Genomic DNA, 26,095 nt, shown 5'->3' with positions numbered 1-26,095 from the left:
GGCCTAGGCTCGCTGTTTGACGGAAGTGTTGGGAGAGGTAATTGGAATCTCCCGGCACCCAAGACGAGTGCCTCCAAGCTCAATCCAGCGATTTCGTAGTAATTCCTGTGGTAGGCTGGTGCTACATACTAAGTTCCATACGTGAGAAGGTAGCTGAACCCCTTGTCCAAAAGCATCTTACTTCTGAGAGTTGAGCTCACCCTCAGTCCCTCACAGTTCCACACTGCCTGCAGAGTGAGTTTCGCAGATCTTCACCAGAGACGTTTGCCAGAGGCTTCTGAGACGCAAGTTAACAATGCAGACCTGGAGGGTATCTCCAGGTGCAGTAGAGTGGTAATCTTGGAACCTCCTGACTCAGAATACTGCTACCTTCACACTGCCATAAGAATGCAGCTAGTTGAGAGCTGGCTTCAAGGAATGCTTCCCTCGGAGAGCTGAGGTCAGTGCAGAACCCTCACGCATCCTGCCTGACTGTAGGCGTAGCTGCTAATATCCTAATGTTAGTGGCTGAGAGAGGTTGTGGAAAAAGCATGTGTAAGCATTGGGCCTGAACTCCTGTGTATCTGAGTTGAATACAGCGATTTCCAAAGGCCTACTTAAATCAGACTGTAGCTAGGTTCCAACTCCCATGTCCGAGTGGGTAGCAGACATCTGCCTCCCATGCATACACACTTCTGAGAGTTGAGCTTATGGCCTGTAACCCTACCTCCTGCCTGAATCTAACTTTCGCTTCCAAAAGGCCTAGGCTCGCTGCTTCACCGAAGTGTTGGGAGAGGTAACTGGAATCTGCCGGCACACAAGACTAGTGCCTCCAAGCTCAATCCAGCGATTTCCCAGTAATTCCTGGGGTAGACTGGTGCTACATACTAAGTTCCATATGTGAGAAGGTAGCTGAACGTCTTGTCCAAAATCATCTTACTGCTGAGAGTTGAGCTCACCCTCAGTCCCTCACAGTTCCACACTGCCTGCAGAGTGAGTTTCGCACGTCTTTACCAGAGACTTTTGCCAGAGGCTTCTGAGACGCAAGTTAACAATGCAGACCTGGCGGGTATCTCAAGGTGCAGTAGAGTCGTAATCTGGGAACCTCCTGTCTCAGAATACTGTTACGTTCACCCTGCCATAAGAATGCAGCTAGTTGACAGCTGGCTTCAAGGCATGCTTCCCTGTGAGAGCTAAGGACAGGGCACAACCCTCCCGCATCCTGCTTGACTGTAGAAGGAGCTGCTAACGTCCTCATGTTAGTGGCAGGGAAAGGTCGTGAGAAAAGCATGTGGAATCGTTGTGCCTGAACCCACGTGTATCTGAGTTGAATACAGCGATTTCCAAAGTCCTTCTTCATCAGAGTGTAGCTAGGTTCCCACTCGCATGTACGAGTGGGTAGCAGACATCTGCCTCCCATGCATACACAGTTCTGAGAGTTGAGCTTATGGCCTGTAGCCCTACCTCCTGCCTGCAGCTAACTTTCGCTTCCAAAAGGCCTAGGCTCGCTGCTTCACCGAAGTGTTGGGAGAGGTAACTGGAATCTCCCGGCACACAAGTCTAGTGCCTCCAAGCTCAATCCAGCGATTTCCCAGTAATTCCTGGGGTAGACTGGTGCTACATACTAAGTTCCATATGTGAGAAGGTAGCTGAACGCCTTGTCCAAAATCATCTTACTGCTGAGAGTTGAGCTCACCCTCAGTCCCTCACAGTTCCACACTGCCTGCAGAGTGAGTTTCCCACGTCTTCACCAGAGACTTTTGCCAGAGGCCTCTGAGACGCAAGTTAACAATGCAGACCTGGAGGGTATCTCCAGGTGCAGTAGAGTGGTAATCTGGGAACCTCCTTACTCAGAATACTGCTACCTTCACACTGTCATAAGAATGCAGCTAGTTGAGAGCTGGCTTCAAGGCATGCTTCCCTGTGAGAGCTGAGTACAGGGCAGAACCCTCCCGCATCCTGCCTGACTGTAGACGTACCTGCTAACCTCCTTCTGTTAGTGGCTGGGATAAGTTGTGGGAAAAGCATGTGTAAGCATTGGGCCTGAACTCCCGTGTATCTGAGTTGAATACAGCGATTTCCAACATCCTTCTTCAATAGGAGTGTAGCTAGGTTCCAACTCCCATGTCCGAGTGGGTAGCAGACATCTGCCTCCCATGCATACACACTTCTGAGAGTTGAGCTTATGGCCTGTAACCCTACATCCTGCCTGCCGCTACCTTTCGTTTCCAAAAGGCCTAGGCTCGCTGCTTGACGCAAGTGTTGGGAGAGGTAATTGGAATTTCCCGGCACACAAGACGAGTGCCTCCAAGCTCAATCAAGCGATTTCCTAGTAATTCCTGGGGTAGACTGGTGCTACATACTAAGTTCCATACGTGAGTAGGTAGTTGAACGCCTTGTCCAAAAACATCTTACTTCTGAGAGTTGAGCTGACCCTCAGTCCCTCACAGTTCCACACTGCCTGCAGAGTGAGTTTCACAGGTCTTCACCACAGACGTTTGCCACAGGCTTCTGAGACGCAAGTTAACAATGCAGACCTGGAGGGTATCTCCAGGTGCAGTAGGGTGGTAATCTTGGAACCTCCTGACTCAGAATACTGCTACCTTCACACTGCCATAAGAATGCTGCCTGTTGAGAGCTGGCTTCTAGGCATGCTTTCCTGGGAGTGCTGAGGAAAGGGCAGAACCCTCCCGCATCCTGCCTGACTGTAGGCGTAGCTGCTAACATCCTAATGTTAGTGGCTGAGAGAGGTTGCGGGAAAAGCATGTGTAAGCATTGGGCCTGAACTCCTGTGTATCTGAGTTGAATACAGTGATTTCCAATGGCCTACTTCAATCAGAGTGTAGCTAAGTTCCAACTCCCATGTCAGAATGGGTAGCAGACATCTGCCTCCCATGCATACACACTTCAGAGAGTTGAGCTGATAGCCTGTTCATCTCCATCCAGCCTGCTGGTACCCTTTGCTTCTAAAAGGCCTAGGCTCGCTGTTTGACGGAAGTGTTGGGAGAGGTAATTGGAATCTCCCGGCACCCAAGACGAGTGCCTCCAAGCTCAATCCAGCGATTTCGTAGTAATTCCTGTGGTAGGCTGGTGCTACATACTAAGTTCCATACGTGAGAAGGTAGCTGAACGCCTTGTCCAAAAGCATCTTACTTCTGAGAGTTGAGCTCACCCTCAGTCCCTCACAGTTCCACACTGCCTGCAGAGTGAGTTTCGCAGATCTTCACCAGAGACGTTTGCCAGAGGCTTCTGAGACGCAAGTTAACAATGCAGACCTGGAGGGTATCTCCAGGTGCAGTAGAGTGGTAATCTTGGAACCTCCTGACTCAGAATACTGCTACCTTCACACTGCCATAAGAATGCAGCTAGTTGAGAGCTGGCTTCAAGGAATGCTTCCCTCGGAGAGCTGAGGTCAGTGCAGAACCCTCACGCATCCTGCCTGACTGTAGGCGTAGCTGCTAATATCCTAATGTTAGTGGCTGAGAGAGGTTGTGGAAAAAGCATGTGTAAGCATTGGGCCTGAACTCCTGTGTATCTGAGTTGAATACAGCGATTTCCAAAGGCCTACTTAAATCAGACTGTAGCTAGGTTCCAACTCCCATGTCCGAGTGGGTAGCAGACATCTGCCTCCCATGCATACACACTTCTGAGAGTTGAGCTTATGGCCTGTAACCCTACCTCCTGCCTGAATCTAACTTTCGCTTCCAAAAGGCCTAGGCTCGCTGCTTCACCGAAGTGTTGGGAGAGGTAACTGGAATCTGCCGGCACACAAGACTAGTGCCTCCAAGCTCAATCCAGCGATTTCCCAGTAATTCCTGGGGTAGACTGGTGCTACATACTAAGTTCCATATGTGAGAAGGTAGTGAACGTCTTGTCCAAAATCATCTTACTGCTGAGAGTTGAGCTCACCCTCAGTCCCTCACAGTTCCACACTGCCTGCAGAGTGAGTTTCGCACGTCTTTACCAGAGACTTTTGCCAGAGGCTTCTGAGACGCAAGTTAACAATGCAGACCTGGCGGGTATCTCAAGGTGCAGTAGAGTCGTAATCTGGGAACCTCCTGTCTCAGAATACTGTTACCTTCACCCTGCCATAAGAATGCAGCTAGTTGACAGCTGGCTTCAAGGCATGCTTCCCTGTGAGAGCTAAGGACAGGGCACAACCCTCCCGCATCCTGCTTGACTGTAGAAGGAGCTGCTAACGTCCTCATGTTAGTGGCAGAGAAAGGTCGTGAGAAAAGCATGTGGAATCGTTGTGCCTGAACCCACGTGTATCTGAGTTGAATACAGCGATTTCCAAAGTCCTTCTTCATCAGAGTGTAGCTAGGTTCCCACTCGCATGTACGAGTGGGTAGCAGACATCTGCCTCCCATGCATACACAGTTCTGAGAGTTGAGCTTATGGCCTGTAGCCCTACCTCCTGCCTGCAGCTAACTTTCGCTTCCAAAAGGCCTAGGCTCGCTGCTTCACCGAAGTGTTGGGAGAGGTAACTGGAATCTCCCGGCACACAAGTCTAGTGCCTCCAAGCTCAATCCAGCGATTTCCAAGTAATTCCTGGGGTAGACTGGTGCTACATAATAAGTTCCATATGTGAGAAGGTAGCTGAACGCCTTGTCCAAAATCATCTTACTGCTGAGAGTTGAGCTCACCCTCAGTCCCTCACAGTTCCACACTGCCTGCAGAGTGAGTTTCCCACGTCTTCACCAGAGACTTTTGCCAGAGGCCTCTGAGACGCAAGTTAACAATGCAGACCTGGAGGGTATCTCCAGGTGCAGTAGAGTGGTAATCTGGGAACCTCCTTACTCAGAATACTGCTACCTTCACACTGTCATAAGAATGCAGCTAGTTGAGAGCTGGCTTCAAGGCATGCTTCCCTGTGAGAGCTGAGTACAGGGCAGAACCCTCCCGCATCCTGCCTGATTGTAGACGTACCTGCTAACCTCCTTCTGTTAGTGGCTGGGATAAGTTGTGGGAAAAGCATGTGTAAGCATTGGGCCTGAACTCCCGTGTATCTGAGTTGAATACAGCGATTTCCAACATCCTTCTTCAATAGGAGTGTAGCTAGGTTCCAACTCCCATGTCCGAGTGGGTAGCAGACATCTGCCTCCCATGCATACACACTTCAGAGAGTTGAGCTTATGGCCTGTAACCCTACATCCTGCCTGCCGCTACCTTTCGTTTCCAAAAGGCCTAGGCTCGCTGCTTCACCGAAGTGTTGGGAGAGGTAACTGGAATCTCCCGGCACACAAGACTATTGCCTCCAAGCTCAATCCTGCGATTTCCCAGTAATTCCTGGGGTAGACTGGTGCTACATACTACGTTCCATATGTGAGAAGGTAGCTGAACGCCTTGTCCAAAATCATCTTACTGCTGAGAGTTGAGCTCACCCTCAGTCCCTCACAGTTCCACACTGCCTGCAGAGTGAGTTTCGCACGTCTTTACCAGAGACTTTTGCCAGAGGCTTCTGAGACGCAAGTTAACAATGCAGACCTGGCGGGTATCTCAAGGTGCAGTAGAGTCGTAATCTGGGAACCTCCTGTCTCAGAATACTGCTACCTTCACCCTGCCATAAGAATGCAGCTAGTTGACAGCTGGCTTCAAGGCATGCTTCCCTGTGAGAGCTAAGGACAGGGCACAACCCTCCCGCATCCTGCTTGACTGTAGAAGGAGCTGCTAACGTCCTCATGTTAGTGGCAGGGAAAGGTCGTGAGAAAAGCATGTGGAATCGTTGTGCCTGAACCCACGTGTATCTGAGTTGAATACAGCGATTTCCAAAGTCCTTCTTCATCAGAGTGTAGCTAGGTTCCCACTCGCATGTACGAGTGGGTAGCAGACATCTGCCTCCCATGCATACACACTTCTGAGAGTTGAGATTATGGCCTGTAACCCTACCTCCTGCCTGCAGCTAACTTTCGCTTCCAAAAGGCCTAGGCTCGCTGCTTCACCGAAGTGTTGGGAGAGGTAACTGGAATCTCCCGGCACACAAGACTAGTGCCTCCAAGCTCAATCCAGCGATTTCCAAGTAATTCCTGGGGTAGACTGGTGCTACATACTAAGTTCCATATGTGAGAAGGTAGCTGAACGCCTTGTCCAAAATCATCTTACTGCTGAGAGTTGAGCTCACCCTCAGTCCCTCACAGTTCCACACTGCCTGCAGAGTGAGTTTCCCACGTCTTCACCAGAGACTTATGCCAGAGGCCTCTGAGACGCAAGTTAACAATGCAGACCTGGAGGGTATCTACAGGTGCAGTAGAGTGGTAATCTGGGAACCTACTTACTCAGAATACTGCTACCTTCACACTGTCATAAGAATGCAGCTAGTTGAGAGCTGGCTTCAAGGCATGCTTCCCTGTGAGAGCTGAGTACAGGGCAGAACCCTCCCGCATCCTGCCTGACTGTAGACGTACCTGCTAACCTCCTTCTGTTAGTGGCTGGGATAAGTTGTGGGAAAAGCATGTGTAAGCATTGGGCCTGAACTCCCGTGTATCTGAGTTGAATACAGCGATTTCCAACATCCTTCTTCAATAGGAGTGTAGCTAGGTTCCAACTCCCATGTCCGAGTGGGTAGCAGACATCTGCCTCCCATGCATACACACTTCTGAGAGTTGAGCTTATGGCCTGTAACCCTACATCCTGCCTGCCGCTACCTTTCGTTTCCAAAAGGCCTAGGCTCGCTGCTTGACGCAAGTGTTGGGAGAGGTAATTGGAATTTCCCGGCACACAAGACGAGTGCCTCCAAGCTCAATCAAGCGATTTCCTAGTAATTCCTGGGGTAGACTGGTGCTACATACTAAGTTCCATACGTGAGTAGGTAGTTGAACGCCTTGTCCAAAAACATCTTACTTCTGAGAGTTGAGCTCACCCTCAGTCCCTCACAGTTCCACACTGCCTGCAGAGTGAGTTTCACAGGTCTTCACCACAGACGTTTGCCACAGGCTTCTGAGACGCAAGTTAACAATGCAGACCTGGAGGGTATCTCCAGGTGCAGTAGGGTGGTAATCTTGGAACCTCCTGACTCAGAATACTGCTACCTTCACACTGCCATAAGAATGCTGCCTGTTGAGAGCTGGCTTCTAGGCATGCTTTCCTGGGAGTGCTGAGGAAAGGGCAGAACCCTCACGCATCCTGCCTGACTGTAGGCGTAGCTGCTAACATCCTAATGTTAGTGGCTGAGAGAGGTTGCGGGAAAAGCATGTGTAAGCATTGGGCCTGAACTCCTGTGTATCTGAGTTGAATACAGTGATTTCCAATGGCCTACTTCAATCAGAGTGTAGCTAAGTTCCAACTCCCATGTCAGAATGGGTAGCAGACATCTGCCTCCCATGCATACACACTTCAGAGAGTTGAGCTGATAGCCTGTTCATCTCCATCCAGCCTGCTGGTACCCTTTGCTTCTAAAAGGCCTAGGCTCGCTGTTTGACGGAAGTGTTGGGAGAGGTAATTGGAATCTCCCGGCACCCAAGACGAGTGCCTCCAAGCTCAATCCAGCGATTTCGTAGTAATTCCTGTGGTAGGCTGGTGCTACATACTAAGTTCCATACGTGAGAAGGTAGCTGAACGCCTTGTCCAAAAGCATCTTACTTCTGAGAGTTGAGCTCACCCTCAGTCCCTCACAGTTCCACACTGCCTGCAGAGTGAGTTTCGCAGATCTTCACCAGAGACGTTTGCCAGAGGCTTCTGAGACGCAAGTTAACAATGCAGACCTGGAGGGTATCTCCAGGTGCAGTAGAGTGGTAATCTTGGAACCTCCTGACTCAGAATACTGCTACCTTCACACTGCCATAAGAATGCAGCTAGTTGAGAGCTGGCTTCAAGGAATGCTTCCCTCGGAGAGCTGAGGTCAGTGCAGAACCCTCACGCATCCTGCCTGACTGTAGGCGTAGCTGCTAATATCCTAATGTTAGTGGCTGAGAGAGGTTGTGGAAAAAGCATGTGTAAGCATTGGGCCTGAACTCCTGTGTATCTGAGTTGAATACAGCGATTTCCAAAGGCCTACTTAAATCAGACTGTAGCTAGGTTCCAACTCCCATGTCCGAGTGGGTAGCAGACATCTGCCTCCCATGCATACACACTTCTGAGAGTTGAGCTTATGGCCTGTAACCCTACCTCCTGCCTGAATCTAACTTTCGCTTCCAAAAGGCCTAGGCTCGCTGCTTCACCGAAGTGTTGGGAGAGGTAACTGGAATCTGCCGGCACACAAGACTAGTGCCTCCAAGCTCAATCCAGCGATTTCCCAGTAATTCCTGGGGTAGACTGGTGCTACATACTAAGTTCCATATGTGAGAAGGTAGCTGAACGTCTTGTCCAAAATCATCTTACTGCTGAGAGTTGAGCTCACCCTCAGTCCCTCACAGTTCCACACTGCCTGCAGAGTGAGTTTCGCACGTCTTTACCAGAGACTTTTGCCAGAGGCTTCTGAGACGCAAGTTAACAATGCAGACCTGGCGGGTATCTCAAGGTGCAGTAGAGTCGTAATCTGGGAACCTCCTGTCTCAGAATACTGTTACCTTCACCCTGCCATAAGAATGCAGCTAGTTGACAGCTGGCTTCAAGGCATGCTTCCCTGTGAGAGCTAAGGACAGGGCACAACCCTCCCGCATCCTGCTTGACTGTAGAAGGAGCTGCTAACGTCCTCATGTTAGTGGCAGGGAAAGGTCGTGAGAAAAGCATGTGGAATCGTTGTGCCTGAACCCACGTGTATCTGAGTTGAATACAGCGATTTCCAAAGTCCTTCTTCATCAGAGTGTAGCTAGGTTCCCACTCGCATGTACGAGTGGGTAGCAGACATCTGCCTCCCATGCATACACAGTTCTGAGAGTTGAGCTTATGGCCTGTAGCCCTACCTCCTGCCTGCAGCTAACTTTCGCTTCCAAAAGGCCTAGGCTCGCTGCTTCACCGAAGTGTTGGGAGAGGTAACTGGAATCTCCCGGCACACAAGTCTAGTGCCTCCAAGCTCAATCCAGCGATTTCCAAGTAATTCCTGGGGTAGACTGGTGCTACATACTAAGTTCCATATGTGAGAAGGTAGCTGAACGCCTTGTCCAAAATCATCTTACTGCTGAGAGTTGAGCTCACCCTCAGTCCCTCACAGTTCCACACTGCCTGCAGAGTGAGTTTCCCACGTCTTCACCAGAGACTTTTGCCAGAGGCCTCTGAGACGCAAGTTAACAATGCAGACCTGGAGGGTATCTCCAGGTGCAGTAGAGTGGTAATCTGGGAACCTCCTTACTCAGAATACTGCTACCTTCACACTGTCATAAGAATGCAGCTAGTTGAGAGCTGGCTTCAAGGCATGCTTCCCTGTGAGAGCTGAGGACAGGGCAGAACCCTCCCGCATCCTGCCTGACTGTAGACGTACCTGCTAACCTCCTTCTGTTAGTGGCTGGGATAAGTTGTGGGAAAAGCATGTGTAAGCATTGGGCCTGAACTCCCGTGTATCTGAGTTGAATACAGCGATTTCCAACATCCTTCTTCAATAGGAGTGTAGCTAGGTTCCAACTCCCATGTCCGAGTGGGTAGCAGACATCTGCCTCCCATGCATACACACTTCTGAGAGTTGAGCTTATGGCCTGTAACCCTACATCCTGCCTGCCGCTACCTTTCGTTTCCAAAAGGCCTAGGCTCGCTGCTTGACGCAAGTGTTGGGAGAGGTAATTGGAATTTCCCGGCACACAAGACGAGTGCCTCCAAGCTCAATCAAGCGATTTCCTAGTAATTCCTGGGGTAGACTGGTGCTACATACTAAGTTCCATACGTGAGTAGGTAGTTGAACGCCTTGTCCAAAAACATCTTACTTCTGAGAGTTGAGCTCACCCTCAGTCCCTCACAGTTCCACACTGCCTGCAGAGTGAGTTTCACAGGTCTTCACCACAGACGTTTGCCACAGGCTTCTGAGACGCAAGTTAACAATGCAGACCTGGAGGGTATCTCCAGGTGCAGTAGGGTGGTAATCTTGGAACCTCCTGACTCAGAATACTGCTACCTTCACACTGCCATAAGAATGCTGCCTGTTGAGAGCTGGCTTCTAGGCATGCTTTCCTGGGAGTGCTGAGGAAAGGGCAGAACCCTCACGCATCCTGCCTGACTGTAGGCGTAGCTGCTAACATCCTAATGTTAGTGGCTGAGAGAGGTTGCGGGAAAAGCATGTGTAAGCATTGGGCCTGAACTCCTGTGTATCTGAGTTGAATACAGTGATTTCCAATGGCCTACTTCAATCAGAGTGTAGCTAAGTTCCAACTCCCATGTCAGAATGGGTAGCAGACATCTGCCTCCCATGCATACACACTTCAGAGAGTTGAGCTGATAGCCTGTTCATCTCCATCCAGCCTGCTGGTACCCTTTGCTTCTAAAAGGCCTAGGCTCGCTGTTTGACGGAAGTGTTGGGAGAGGTAATTGGAATCTCCCGGCACCCAAGACGAGTGCCTCCAAGCTCAATCCAGCGATTTCGTAGTAATTCCTGTGGTAGGCTGGTGCTACATACTAAGTTCCATACGTGAGAAGGTAGCTGAACGCCTTGTCCAAAAGCATCTTACTTCTGAGAGTTGAGCTCACCCTCAGTCCCTCACAGTTCCACACTGCCTGCAGAGTGAGTTTCGCAGATCTTCACCAGAGACGTTTGCCAGAGGCTTCTGAGACGCAAGTTAACAATGCAGACCTGGAGGGTATCTCCAGGTGCAGTAGAGTGGTAATCTTGGAACCTCCTGACTCAGAATACTGCTACCTTCACACTGCCATAAGAATGCAGCTAGTTGAGAGCTGGCTTCAAGGAATGCTTCCCTCGGAGAGCTGAGGTCAGTGCAGAACCCTCACGCATCCTGCCTGACTGTAGGCGTAGCTGCTAATATCCTAATGTTAGTGGCTGAGAGAGGTTGTGGAAAAAGCATGTGTAAGCATTGGGCCTGAACTCCTGTGTATCTGAGTTGAATACAGCGATTTCCAAAGGCCTACTTAAATCAGACTGTAGCTAGGTTCCAACTCCCATGTCCGAGTGGGTAGCAGACATCTGCCTCCCATGCATACACACTTCTGAGAGTTGAGCTTATGGCCTGTAACCCTACCTCCTGCCTGAATCTAACTTTCGCTTCCAAAAGGCCTAGGCTCGCTGCTTCACCGAAGTGTTGGGAGAGGTAACTGGAATCTGCCGGCACACAAGACTAGTGCTCCAAGCTCAATCCAGCGATTTCCCAGTAATTCCTGGGGTAGACTGGTGCTACATACTAAGTTCCATATGTGAGAAGGTAGCTGAACGTCTTGTCCAAAATCATCTTACTGCTGAGAGTTGAGCTCACCCTCAGTCCCTCACAGTTCCACACTGCCTGCAGAGTGAGTTTCGCACGTCTTTACCAGAGACTTTTGCCAGAGGCTTCTGAGACGCAAGTTAACAATGCAGACCTGGCGGGTATCTCAAGGTGCAGTAGAGTCGTAATCTGGGAACCTCCTGTCTCAGAATACTGTTACCTTCACCCTGCCATAAGAATGCAGCTAGTTGACAGCTGGCTTCAAGGCATGCTTCCCTGTGAGAGCTAAGGACAGGGCACAACCCTCCCGCATCCTGCTTGACTGTAGAAGGAGCTGCTAACGTCCTCATGTTAGTGGCAGGGAAAGGTCGTGAGAAAAGCATGTGGAATCGTTGTGCCTGAACCCACGTGTATCTGAGTTGAATACAGCGATTTCCAAAGTCCTTCTTCATCAGAGTGTAGCTAGGTTCCCACTCGCATGTACGAGTGGGTAGCAGACATCTGCCTCCCATGCATACACAGTTCTGAGAGTTGAGCTTATGGCCTGTAGCCCTACCTCCTGCCTGCAGCTAACTTTCGCTTCCAAAAGGCCTAGGCTCGCTGCTTCACCGAAGTGTTGGGAGAGGTAACTGGAATCTCCCGGCACACAAGTCTAGTGCCTCCAAGCTCAATCCAGCGATTTCCAAGTAATTCCTGGGGTAGACTGGTGCTACATACTAAGTTCCATATGTGAGAAGGTAGCTGAACGCCTTGTCCAAAATCATCTTACTGCTGAGAGTTGAGCTCACCCTCAGTCCCTCACAGTTCCACACTGCCTGCAGAGTGAGTTTCCCACGTCTTCACCAGAGACTTTTGCCAGAGGCCTCTGAGACGCAAGTTAACAATGCAGACCTGGAGGGTATCTCCAGGTGCAGTAGAGTGGTAATCTGGGAACCTCCTTACTCAGAATACTGCTACCTTCACACTGTCATAAGAATGCAGCTAGTTGAGAGCTGGCTTCAAGGCATGCTTCCCTGTGAGAGCTGAGGACAGGGCAGAACCCTCCCGCATCCTGCCTGACTGTAGACGTACCTGCTAACCTCCTTCTGTTAGTGGCTGGGATAAGTTGTGGGAAAAGCATGTGTAAGCATTGGGCCTGAACTCCCGTGTATCTGAGTTGAATACAGCGATTTCCAACATCCTTCTTCAATAGGAGTGTAGCTAGGTTCCAACTCCCATGTCCGAGTGGGTAGCAGACATCTGCCTCCCATGCATACACACTTCTGAGAGTTGAGCTTATGGCCTGTAACCCTACATCCTGCCTGCCGCTACCTTTCGTTTCCAAAAGGCCTAGGCTCGCTGCTTGACGCAAGTGTTGGGAGAGGTAATTGGAATTTCCCGGCACACAAGACGAGTGCCTCCAAGCTCAATCAAGCGATTTCCTAGTAATTCCTGGGGTAGACTGGTGCTACATACTAAGTTCCATACGTGAGTAGGTAGTTGAACGCCTTGTCCAAAAACATCTTACTTCTGAGAGTTGAGCTCACCCTCAGTCCCTCACAGTTCCACACTGCCTGCAGAGTGAGTTTCACAGGTCTTCACCACAGACGTTTGCCACAGGCTTCTGAGACGCAAGTTAACAATGCAGACCTGGAGGGTATCTCCAGGTGCAGTAGAGTGGTAATCTTGGAACCTCCTGACTCAGAATACTGCTACCTTCACACTGCCATAAGAATGCAGCTTGTTGAGAGCTGGCTTCTAGGCATGCTTCCCTGGGAGAGCTGAGGACAGGGCAGAACCCTCCCGCATCCTGCCTGACTGTAGGCGTGGTTGCTAACATCCTAAAGTGAGTGGCTGAGAGAGGTTGCGGGAAAAGCATGTGTAAGCATTGGGCCTGAACTCCTGTGTAACTGAGTTGAATACAGCGATTTCCAATGGCCTTCTTCAATCAGAGTGTAGCTAGGTTCCAACTACCATGTCAGAATGGGGAGCAGACAACTGCCTCCCATGCATACACACTTCAGAGAGTTGAGCTTATGGCCTGTTCATCTCCATCCAGCCTGCTGGTACCCTTTGCTTCTAAAAGGCCTAGGCTCGCTGTTTGACGGAAGTGTTGGGAGAGGTAATTGGAATCTCCCGGCACCCAAGACGAGTGCCTCCAAGCTCAATCAAGCGATTTCGTAGTAATTCCTGTGGTAGGCTGGTGCTACATACTAAGTTCCATACGTGAGAAGGTAGCTGAACGCCTTGTCCAAAAGCATCTTACTTCTGAGAGTTGAGCTCACCCTCAGTCCCTCACAGTTCCACACTGCCTGCAGAGTGAGTTTCGCAGATCTTCACCAGAGACGTTTGCCAGAGGCTTCTGAGACGCAAGTTAACAATGCAGACCTGGAGGGTATCTCCAGGTGCAGTAGAGTGGTAATCTTGGAACCTCCTGACTCAGAATACTGCTACCTTCACACTGCCATAAGAATGCAGCTAGTTGAGAGCTGGCTTCAAGGAATGCTTCCCTCGGAGAGCTGAGGTCAGTGCAGAACCCTCACGCATCCTGCCTGACTGTAGGCGTAGCTGCTAATATCCTAATGTTAGTGGCTGAGAGAGGTTGTGGAAAAAGCATGTGTAAGCATTGGGCCTGAACTCCTGTGTATCTGAGTTGAATACAGCGATTTCCAAAGGCCTACTTAAATCAGACTGTAGCTAGGTTCCAACTCCCATGTCCGAGTGGGTAGCAGACATCTGCCTCCCATGCATACACACTTCTGAGAGTTGAGCTTATGGCCTGTAACCCTACCTCCTGCCTGAATCTAACTTTCGCTTCCAAAAGGCCTAGGCTCGCTGCTTCACCGAAGTGTTGGGAGAGGTAAATGGAATCTGCCGGCACACAAGACTAGTGCCTCCAAGCTCAATCCAGCGATTTCCCAGTAATTCCTGGGGTAGACTGGTGCTACATACTAAGTTCCATATGTGAGAAGGTAGCTGAACGTCTTGTCCAAAATCATCTTACTGCTGAGAGTTGAGCTCACCCTCAGTCCCTCACAGTTCCACACTGCCTGCAGAGTGAGTTTCACACGTCTTCACCAGAGACTTTTGCCAGAGGCTTCTGAGACGCAAGTTAACAATGCAGACCTGGCGGGTATCTCAAGGTGCAGTAGAGTCGTAATCTGGGAACCTCCTGTCTCAGAATACTGTTACCTTCACCCTGCCATAAGAATGCAGCTAGTTGACAGCTGGCTTCAAGGCATGCTTCCCTGTGAGAGCTAAGGACAGGGCACAACCCTCCCGCATCCTGCTTGACTGTAGAAGGAGCTGCTAACGTCCTCATGTTAGTGGCAGGGAAAGGTCGTGAGAAAAGCATGTGGAATCGTTGTGCCTGAACCCACGTGTATCTGAGTTGAATACAGCGATTTCCAAAGTCCTTCTTCATCAGAGTGTAGCTAGGTTCCCACTCGCATGTACGAGTGGGTAGCAGACATCTGCCTCCCATGCATACACAGTTCTGAGAGTTGAGCTTATGGCCTGTAGCCCTACCTCCTGCCTGCAGCTAACTTTCGCTTCCAAAAGGCCTAGGCTCGCTGCTTCACCGAAGTGTTGGGAGAGGTAACTGGAATCTCCCGGCACACAAGTCTAGTGCCTCCAAGCTCAATCCAGCGATTTCCAAGTAATTCCTGGGGTAGACTGGTGCTACATACTAAGTTCCATATGTGAGAAGGTAGCTGAACGCCTTGTCCAAAATCATCTTACTGCTGAGAGTTGAGCTCACCCTCAGTCCCTCACAGTTCCACACTGCCTGCAGAGTGAGTTTCCCACGTCTTCACCAGAGACTTTTGCCAGAGGCCTCTGAGACGCAAGTTAACAATGCAGACCTGGAGGGTATCTCCAGGTGCAGTAGAGTGGTAATCTGGGAACCTCCTTACTCAGAATACTGCTACCTTCACACTGTCATAAGAATGCAGCTAGTTGAGAGCTGGCTTCAAGGCATGCTTCCCTGTGAGAGCTGAGTACAGGGCAGAACCCTCCCGCATCCTGCCTGACTGTAGACGTACCTGCTAACCTCCTTCTGTTAGTGGCTGGGATAAGTTGTGGGAAAAGCATGTGTAAGCATTGGGCCTGAACTCCCGTGTATCTGAGTTGAATACAGCGATTTCCAACATCCTTCTTCAATAGGAGTGTAGCTAGGTTCCAACTCCCATGTCCGAGTGGGTAGCAGACATCTGCCTCCCATGCATACACACTTCAGAGAGTTGAGCTTATGGCCTGTAACCCTACATCCTGCCTGCCGCTACCTTTCGTTTCCAAAAGGCCTAGGCTCGCTGCTTCACCGAAGTGTTGGGAGAGGTAACTGGAATCTCCCGGCACACAAGACTATTGCCTCCAAGCTCAATCCTGCGATTTCCCAGTAATTCCTGGGGTAGACTGGTGCTACATACTAAGTTCCATATGTGAGAAGGTAGCTGAACGCCTTGTCCAAAATCATCTTACTGCTGAGAGTTGAGCTCACCCTCAGTCCCTCACAGTTCCACACTGCCTGCAGAGTGAGTTTCGCACGTCTTTACCAGAGACTTTTGCCAGAGGCTTCTGAGACGCAAGTTAACAATGCAGACCTGGCGGGTATCTCAAGGTGCAGTAGAGTCGTAATCTGGGAACCTCCTGTCTCAGAATACTGCTACCTTCACCCTGCCATAAGAATGCAGCTAGTTGACAGCTGGCTTCAAGGCATGCTTCCCTGTGAGAGCTAAGGACAGGGCACAACCCTCCCGCATCCTGCTTGACTGTAGAAGGAGCTGCTAACGTCCTCATGTTAGTGGCAGGGAAAGGTCGTGAGAAAAGCATGTGGAATCGTTGTGCCTGAACCCACGTGTATCTGAGTTGAATACAGCGATTTCCAACATCCTTCTTCAATAGGAGTGTAGCTAGGTTCCAACTCCCATGTCCGAGTGGGTAGCAGACATCTGCCTCCCATGCATACACACTTCTGAGAGTTGAGCTTATGGCCTGTAACCCTACATCCTGCCTGCCGCTACCTTTCGTTTCCAAAAGGCCTAGGCTCGCTGCTTGACGCAAGTGTTGGGAGAGGTAATTGGAATCTCCCGGCACACAAGACGAGTGCCTCCAAGCTCAATCAAGCGATTTCCTAGTAATTCCTGGGGTAGACTGGTGCTACATACTAAGTTCCATACGTGAGTAGGTAGTTGAACGCCTTGTCCAAAAACATCTTACTTCTGAGAGTTGAGCTCACCCTCAGTCCCTCACAGTTCCACACTGCCTGCAGAGTGAGTTTCACAGGTCTTCACCACAGACGTTTGCCAGAGGCTTCTGAGACGCAAGTTAACAATGCAGACCTGGAGGGTATCTCCAGGTGCAGTAGAGTGGTAATCTTGGAACCTCCTGACTCAGAATACTGCTACCTTCACACTGCCATAAGAATGCAGCTTGTTGAGAGCTGGCTTCTAGGCATGCTTCCCTGGGAGAGCTGAGGACAGGGCAGAACCCTCCCGCATCCTGCCTGACTGTAGGCGTGGTTGTCAACATCCTAAAGTGAGTGGCTGAGAGAGGTTGCGGGAAAAGCATGTGTAAGCATTGGGCCTGAACTCCTGTGTAACTGAGTTGAATACAGCGATTTCCAATGGCCTTCTTCAATCAGAGTGTAGCTAGGTTCCAACTACCATGTCAGAATGGGGAGCAGACAACTGCCTCCCATGCATACACACTTCAGAGAGTTGAGCTTATGGCCTGTTCATCTCCATCCAGCCTGCTGGTACCCTTTGCTTCTAAAAGGCCTAGGCTCGCTGTTTGACGGAAGTGTTGGGAGAGGTAATTGGAATCTCCCGGCACCCAAGACGAGTGCCTCCAAGCTCAATCCAGCGATTTCGTAGTAATTCCTGTGGTAGGCTGGTGCTACATACTAAGTTCCATACGTGAGAAGGTAGCTGAACGCCTTGTCCAAAAGCATCTTACTTCTGAGAGTTGAGCTCACCCTCAGTCCCTCACAGTTCCACACTGCCTGCAGAGTGAGTTTCGCAGATCTTCACCAGAGACGTTTGCCAGAGGCTTCTGAGACGCAAGTTAACAATGCAGACCTGGAGGGTATCTCCAGGTGCAGTAGAGTGGTAATCTTGGAACCTCCTGACTCAGAATACTGCTACCTTCACACTGCCATAAGAATGCAGCTAGTTGAGAGCTGGCTTCAAGGAATGCTTCCCTCGGAGAGCTGAGGTCAGTGCAGAACCCTCACGCATCCTGCCTGACTGTAGGCGTAGCTGCTAATATCCTAATGTTAGTGGCTGAGAGAGGTTGTGGAAAAAGCATGTGTAAGCATTGGGCCTGAACTCCTGTGTATCTGAGTTGAATACAGCGATTTCCAAAGGCCTACTTAAATCAGACTGTAGCTAGGTTCCAACTCCCATGTCCGAGTGGGTAGCAGACATCTGCCTCCCATGCATACACACTTCTGAGAGTTGAGCTTATGGCCTGTAACCCTACCTCCTGCCTGAATCTAACTTTCGCTTCCAAAAGGCCTAGGCTCGCTGCTTCACCGAAGTGTTGGGAGAGGTAACTGGAATCTCCCGGCACACAAGTCTAGTGCCTCCAAGCTCAATCCAGCGATTTCCCAGTAATTCCTGGGGTAGACTGGTGCTACATACTAAGTTCCATATGTGAGAAGGTAGCTGAACGTCTTGTCCAAAATCATCTTACTGCTGAGAGTTGAGCCCTCACTCAGTCCCTCACAGTTCCACACTGCCTGCAGAGTGAGTTTCGCACGTCTTTACCAGAGACTTTTGCCAGAGGCTTCTGAGACGCAAGTTAACAATGCAGACCTGGCGGGTATCTCAAGGTGCAGTAGAGTCGTAATCTGGGAACCTCCTGTCTCAGAATACTGTTACCTTCACCCTGCCATAAGAATGCAGCTAGTTGACAGCTGGCTTCAAGGCATGCTTCCCTGTGAGAGCTAAGGACAGGGCACAACCCTCCCGCATCCTGCTTGACTGTAGAAGGAGCTGCTAACGTCCTCATGTTAGTGGCAGGGAAAGGTCGTGAGAAAAGCATGTGGAATCGTTGTGCCTGAACCCACGTGTATCTGAGTTGAATACAGCGATTTCCAAAGTCCTTCTTCATCAGAGTGTAGCTAGGTTCCCACTCGCATGTCCGAGTGGGTAGCAGACATCTGCCTCCCATGCATACACAGTTCTGAGAGTTGAGCTTATGGCCTGTAGCCCTACCTCCTGCCTGCAGCTAACTTTCGCTTCCAAAAGGCCTAGGCTCGCTGCTTCACCGAAGTGTTGGGAGAGGTAACTGGAATCTCCCGGCACACAAGTCTAGTGCCTCCAAGCTCAATCCAGCGATTTCCAAGTAATTCCTGGGGTAGACTGGTGCTACATACTAAGTTCCATATGTGAGAAGGTAGCTGAACGCCTTGTCCAAAATCATCTTACTGCTGAGAGTTGAGCTCACCCTCAGTCCCTCACAGTTCCACACTGCCTGCAGAGTGAGTTTCCCACGTCTACACCAGAGACTTTTGCCAGAGGCCTCTGAGACGCAAGTTAACATTGCAGACCTGGAGGGTATCTCCAGGTGCAGTAGAGTGGTAATCTGGGAACCTCCTTACTCAGAATACTGCTACCTTCACACTGTCATAAGAATGCAGCTAGTTGAGAGCTGGCTTCAAGGCATGCTTCCCTGTGAGAGCTGAGTACAGGGCAGAACCCTCCCGCATCCTGCCTGACTGTAGACGTACCTGCTAACCTCCTTCTGTTAGTGGCTGGGATAAGTTGTGGGAAAAGCATGTGTAAGCATTGGGCCTGAACTCCCGTGTATCTGAGTTGAATACAGCGATTTCCAACATCCTTCTTCAATAGGAGTGTAGCTAGGTTCCAACTCCCATGTCCGAGTGGGTAGCAGACATCTGCCTCCCATGCATACACACTTCAGAGAGTTGAGCTTATGGCCTGTAACCCTACATCCTGCCTGCCGCTACCTTTCGTTTCCAAAAGGCCTAGGCTCGCTGCTTGACGCAAGTGTTGGGAGAGGTAATTGGAATTTCCCGGCACACAAGACGAGTGCCTCCAAGCTCAATCAAGCGATTTCCTAGTAATTCCTGGGGTAGACTGGTGCTACATACTAAGTTCCATACGTGAGTAGGTAGTTGAACGCCTTGTCCAAAAACATCTTACTTCTGAGAGTTGAGCTCACCCTCAGTCCCTCACAGTTCCACACTGCCTGCAGAGTGAGTTTCACAGGTCTTCACCACAGACGTTTGCCACAGGCTTCTGAGACGCAAGTTAACAATGCAGACCTGGAGGGTATCTCCAGGTGCAGTAGGGTGGTAATCTTGGAACCTCCTGACTCAGAATACTGCTACCTTCACACTGCCATAAGAATGCTGCCTGTTGAGAGCTGGCTTCTAGGCATGCTTTCCTGGGAGTGCTGAGGAAAGGGCAGAACCCTCACGCATCCTGCCTGACTGTAGGCGTAGCTGCTAACATCCTAATGTTAGTGGCTGAGAGAGGTTGCGGGAAAAGCATGTGTAAGCATTGGGCCTGAACTCCTGTGTATCTGAGTTGAATACAGTGATTTCCAATGGCCTACTTCAATCAGAGTGTAGCTAAGTTCCAACTCCCATGTCAGAATGGGTAGCAGACATCTGCCTCCCATGCATACACACTTCAGAGAGTTGAGCTGATAGCCTGTTCATCTCCATCCAGCCTGCTGGTACCCTTTGCTTCTAAAAGGCCTAGGCTCGCTGTTTGACGGAAGTGTTGGGAGAGGTAATTGGAATCTCCCGGCACCCAAGACGAGTGCCTCCAAGCTCAATCCAGCGATTTCGTAGTAATTCCTGTGGTAGGCTGGTGCTACATACTAAGTTCCATACGTGAGAAGGTAGCTGAACGCCTTGTCCAAAAGCATCTTACTTCTGAGAGTTGAGCTCACCCTCAGTCCCTCACAGTTCCACACTGCCTGCAGAGTGAGTTTCGCAGATCTTCACCAGAGACGTTTGCCAGAGGCTTCTGAGACGCAAGTTAACAATGCAGACCTGGAGGGTATCTCCAGGTGCAGTAGAGTGGTAATCTTGGAACCTCCTGACTCAGAATACTGCTACCTTCACACTGCCATAAGAATGCAGCTAGTTGAGAGCTGGCTTCAAGGAATGCTTCCCTCGGAGAGCTGAGGTCAGTGCAGAACCCTCACGCATCCTGCCTGACTGTAGGCGTAGCTGCTAATATCCTAATGTTAGTGGCTGAGAGAGGTTGTGGAAAAAGCATGTGTAAGCATTGGGCCTGAACTCCTGTGTATCTGAGTTGAATACAGCGATTTCCAAAGGCCTACTTAAATCAGACTGTAGCTAGGTTCCAACTCCCATGTCCGAGTGGGTAGCAGACATCTGCCTCCCATGCATACACACTTCTGAGAGTTGAGCTTATGGCCTGTAACCCTACCTCCTGCCTGAATCTAACTTTCGCTTCCAAAAGGCCTAGGCTCGCTGCTTCACCGAAGTGTTGGGAGAGGTAACTGGAATCTGCCGGCACACAAGACTAGTGCCTCCAAGCTCAATCCAGCGATTTCCCAGTAATTCCTGGGGTAGACTGGTGCTACATACTAAGTTCCATATGTGAGAAGGTAGCTGAACGTCTTGTCCAAAATCATCTTACTGCTGAGAGTTGAGCTCACCCTCAGTCCCTCACAGTTCCACACTGCCTGCAGAGTGAGTTTCGCACGTCTTTACCAGAGACTTTTGCCAGAGGCTTCTGAGACGCAAGTTAACAATGCAGACCTGGCGGGTATCTCAAGGTGCAGTAGAGTCGTAATCTGGGAACCTCCTGTCTCAGAATACTGTTACCTTCACCCTGCCATAAGAATGCAGCTAGTTGACAGCTGGCTTCAAGGCATGCTTCCCTGTGAGAGCTAAGGACAGGGCACAACCCTCCCGCATCCTGCTTGACTGTAGAAGGAGCTGCTAACGTCCTCATGTTAGTGGCAGGGAAAGGTCGTGAGAAAAGCATGTGGAATCGTTGTGCCTGAACCCACGTGTATCTGAGTTGAATACAGCGATTTCCAAAGTCCTTCTTCATCAGAGTGTAGCTAGGTTCCCACTCGCATGTACGAGTGGGTAGCAGACATCTGCCTCCCATGCATACACAGTTCTGAGAGTTGAGCTTATGGCCTGTAGCCCTACCTCCTGCCTGCAGCTAACTTTCGCTTCCAAAAGGCCTAGGCTCGCTGCTTCACCGAAGTGTTGGGAGAGGTAACTGGAATCTCCCGGCACACAAGTCTAGTGCCTCCAAGCTCAATCCAGCGATTTCCAAGTAATTCCTGGGGTAGACTGGTGCTACATACTAAGTTCCATATGTGAGAAGGTAGCTGAACGCCTTGTCCAAAATCATCTTACTGCTGAGAGTTGAGCTCACCCTCAGTCCCTCACAGTTCCACACTGCCTGCAGAGTGAGTTTCCCACGTCTTCACCAGAGACTTTTGCCAGAGGCCTCTGAGACGCAAGTTAACAATGCAGACCTGGAGGGTATCTCCAGGTGCAGTAGAGTGGTAATCTGGGAACCTCCTTACTCAGAATACTGCTACCTTCACACTGTCATAAGAATGCAGCTAGTTGAGAGCTGGCTTCAAGGCATGCTTCCCTGTGAGAGCTGAGGACAGGGCAGAACCCTCCTGCATCCTGCCTGACTGTAGACGTACCTGCTAACCTCCTTCTGTTAGTGGCTGGGATAAGTTGTGGGAAAAGCATGTGTAAGCATTGGGCCTGAACTCCCGTGTATCTGAGTTGAATACAGCGATTTCCAACATCCTTCTTCAATAGGAGTGTAGCTAGGTTCCAACTCCCATGTCCGAGTGGGTAGCAGACATCTGCCTCCCATGCATACACACTTCTGAGAGTTGAGCTTATGGCCTGTAACCCTACATCCTGCCTGCCGCTACCTTTCGTTTCCAAAAGGCCTAGGCTCGCTGCTTGACGCAAGTGTTGGGAGAGGTAATTGGAATTTCCCGGCACACAAGACGAGTGCCTCCAAGCTCAATCAAGCGATTTCCTAGTAATTCCTGGGGTAGACTGGTGCTACATACTAAGTTCCATACGTGAGTAGGTAGTTGAACGCCTTGTCCAAAAACATCTTACTTCTGAGAGTTGAGCTCACCCTCAGTCCCTCACAGTTCCACACTGCCTGCAGAGTGAGTTTCACAGGTCTTCACCACAGACTTTGCCACAGGCTTCTGAGACGCAAGTTAACAATGCAGACCTGGAGGGTATCTCCAGGTGCAGTAGGGTGGTAATCTTGGAACCTCCTGACTCAGAATACTGCTACCTTCACACTGCCATAAGAATGCTGCCTGTTGAGAGCTGGCTTCTAGGCATGCTTTCCTGGGAGTGCTGAGGAAAGGGCAGAACCCTCCCGCATCCTGCCTGACTGTAGGCGTAGCTGCTAACATCCTAATGTTAGTGGCTGAGAGAGGTTGCGGGAAAAGCATGTGTAAGCATTGGGCCTGAACTCCTGTGTATCTGAGTTGAATACAGTGATTTCCAATGGCCTACTTCAATCAGAGTGTAGCTAAGTTCCAACTCCCATGTCAGAATGGGTAGCAGACATCTGCCTCCCATGCATACACACTTCTGAGAGTTGAGCTGATAGCCTGTTCATCTCCATCCAGCCTGCTGGTACCCTTTGCTTCTAAAAGGCCTAGGCTCGCTGTTTGACGGAAGTGTTGGGAGAGGTAATTGGAATCTCCCGGCACCCAAGACGAGTGCCTCCAAGCTCAATCCAGCGATTTCGTAGTAATTCCTGTGGTAGGCTGGTGCTACATACTAAGTTCCATACGTGAGAAGGTAGCTGAACGCCTTGTCCAAAAGCATCTTACTTCTGAGAGTTGAGCTCACCCTCAGTCCCTCACAGTTCCACACTGCCTGCAGAGTGAGTTTCCCACGTCTTCACCAGAGACTTTTCCAGAGGCCTCTGAGACGCAAGTTAACAATGCAGACCTGGACGGTATCTCCAGGTGCAGTAGAGTGGTAATCTTGGAACCTCCTGACTCAGAATACTGCTACCTTCACACTGCCATAAGAATGCAGCTTGTTGAGAGCTGGCTTCTAGGCATGCTTCCCTGGGAGAGCTGAGGACAGGGCAGAACCCTCCCGCATCCTGCCTGACTGTAGGCGTGGTTGCTAACATCCTAAAGTGAGTGGCTGAGAGAGGTTGCGGGAAAAGCATGTGTAAGCATTGGGCCTGAACTCCTGTGTAACTGAGTTGAATACAGCGATTTCCAATGGCCTTCTTCAATCAGAGTGTAGCTAGGTTCCAACTACCATGTCAGAATGGGGAGCAGACAACTGCCTCCCATGCATACACACTTCAGAGAGTTGAGCTTATGGCCTGTTCATCTCCATCCAGCCTGCTGGTACCCTTTGCTTCTAAAAGGCCTAGGCTCGCTGTTTGACGGAAGTGTTGGGAGAGGTAATTGGAATCTCCCGGCACCCAAGACGAGTGCCTCCAAGCTCAATCAAGCGATTTCGTAGTAATTCCTGTGGTAGGCTGGTGCTACATACTAAGTTCCATACGTGAGAAGGTAGCTGAACGCCTTGTCCAAAAGCATCTTACTTCTGAGAGTTGAGCTCACCCTCAGTCCCTCACAGTTCCACACTGCCTGCAGAGTGAGTTTCGCAGATCTTCACCAGAGACGTTTGCCAGAGGCTTCTGAGACGCAAGTTAACAATGCAGACCTGGAGGGTATCTCCAGGTGCAGTAGAGTGGTAATCTTGGAACCTCCTGACTCAGAATACTGCTACCTTCACACTGCCATAAGAATGCAGCTAGTTGAGAGCTGGCTTCAAGGAATGCTTCCCTCGGAGAGCTGAGGTCAGTGCAGAACCCTCACGCATCCTGCCTGACTGTAGGCGTAGCTGCTAATATCCTAATGTTAGTGGCTGAGAGAGGTTGTGGAAAAAAGCATGTGTAAGCATTGGGCCTGAACTCCTGTGTATCTGAGTTGAATACAGCGATTTCCAAAGGCCTACTTAAATCAGACTGTAGCTAGGTTCCAACTCCCATGTCCGAGTGGGTAGCAGACATCTGCCTCCCATGCATACACACTTCTGAGAGTTGAGCTTATGGCCTGTAACCCTACCTCCTGCCTGAATCTAACTTTCGCTTCCAAAAGGCCTAGGCTCGCTGCTTCACCGAAGTGTTGGGAGAGGTAACTGGAATCTCCCGGCACACAAGACTAGTGCCTCCAAGCTCAATCCAGCGATTTCCCAGTAATTCCTGGGGTAGACTGGTGCTACATACTAAGTTCCATATGTGAGAAGGTAGCTGAACGTCTTGTCCAAAATCATCTTACTGCTGAGAGTTGAGCTCACCCTCAGTCCCTCACAGTTCCACACTGCCTGCAGAGTGAGTTTCGCACGTCTTTACCAGAGACTTTTGCCAGAGGCTTCTGAGACGCAAGTTAACAATGCAGACCTGGCGGGTATCTCAAGGTGCAGTAGAGTCGTAATCTGGGAACCTCCTGTCTCAGAATACTGTTACCTTCACCCTGCCATAAGAATGCAGCTAGTTGACAGCTGGCTTCAAGGCATGCTTCCCTGTGAGAGCTAAGGACAGGGCACAACCCTCCCGCATCCTGCTTGACTGTAGAAGGAGCTGCTAACGTCCTCATGTTAGTGGCAGGGAAAGGTCGTGAGAAAAGCATGTGGAATCGTTGTGCCTGAACCCACGTGTATCTGAGTTGAATACAGCGATTTCCAAAGTCCTTCTTCATCAGAGTGTAGCTAGGTTCCCACTCGCATGTCCGAGTGGGTAGCAGACATCTGCCTCCCATGCATACACAGTTCTGAGTGTTGAGCTTATGGCCTGTAGCCCTACCTCCTGCCTGCAGCTAACTTTCGCCTCCAAAAGGCCTAGGCTCGCTGCTTCACCGAAGTGTTGGGAGAGGTAACTGGAATCTCCCGGCACACAAGTCTAGTGCCTCCAAGCTCAATCCAGCGATTTCCAAGTAATTCCTGGGGTAGACTGGTGCTACATACTAAGTTCCATATGTGAGAAGGTAGCTGAACGCCTTGTCCAAAATCATCTTACTGCTGAGAGTTGAGCTCACCCTCAGTCCCTCACAGTTCCACACTGCCTGCAGAGTGAGTTTCCCACGTCTTCACCAGAGACTTTTGCCAGAGGCCTCTGAGACGCAAGTTACAATGCAGACCTGGAGGGTATCTCCAGGTGCAGTAGAGTGGTAATCTGGGAACCTCCTTACTCAGAATACTGCTACCTTCACACTGTCATAAGAATGCAGCTAGTTGAGAGCTGGCTTCAAGGCATGCTTCCCTGTGAGAGCTGAGTACAGGGCAGAACCCTCCCGCATCCTGCCTGACTGTAGACGTACCTGCTAACCTCCTTCTGTTAGTGGCTGGGATAAGTTGTGGGAAAAGCATGTGTAAGCATTGGGCCTGAACTCCCGTGTATCTGAGTTGAATACAGCGATTTCCAACATCCTTCTTCAATAGGAGTGTAGCTAGGTTCCAACTCCCATGTCCGAGTGGGTAGCAGACATCTGCCTCCCATGCATACACACTTCTGAGAGTTGAGCTTATGGCCTGTAATCCTACATCCTGCCTGCCGCTACCTTTCGTTTCCAAAAGGCCTAGGCTCGCTGCTTGACGCAAGTGTTGGGAGAGGTAATTGGAATTTCCCGGCACACAAGACGAGTGCCTCCAAGCTCAATCAAGCGATTTCCTAGTAATTCCTGGGGTAGACTGGTGCTACATACTAAGTTCCATACGTGAGTAGGTAGTTGAACGCCTTGTCCAAAAACATCTTACTTCTGAGAGTTGAGCTCACCCTCAGTCCCTCACAGTTCCACACTGCCTGCAGAGTGAGTTTCACAGGTCTTCACCACAGACGTTTGCCACAGGCTTC

This window comes from Canis lupus, chromosome 8 (genome assembly GCF_048164855.1).
Source record: "Canis lupus baileyi chromosome 8, mCanLup2.hap1, whole genome shotgun sequence".
Lineage (NCBI taxonomy): Eukaryota > Metazoa > Chordata > Mammalia > Carnivora > Canidae > Canis > Canis lupus.
Note: the sequence above shows the minus strand (reverse complement) of the source record.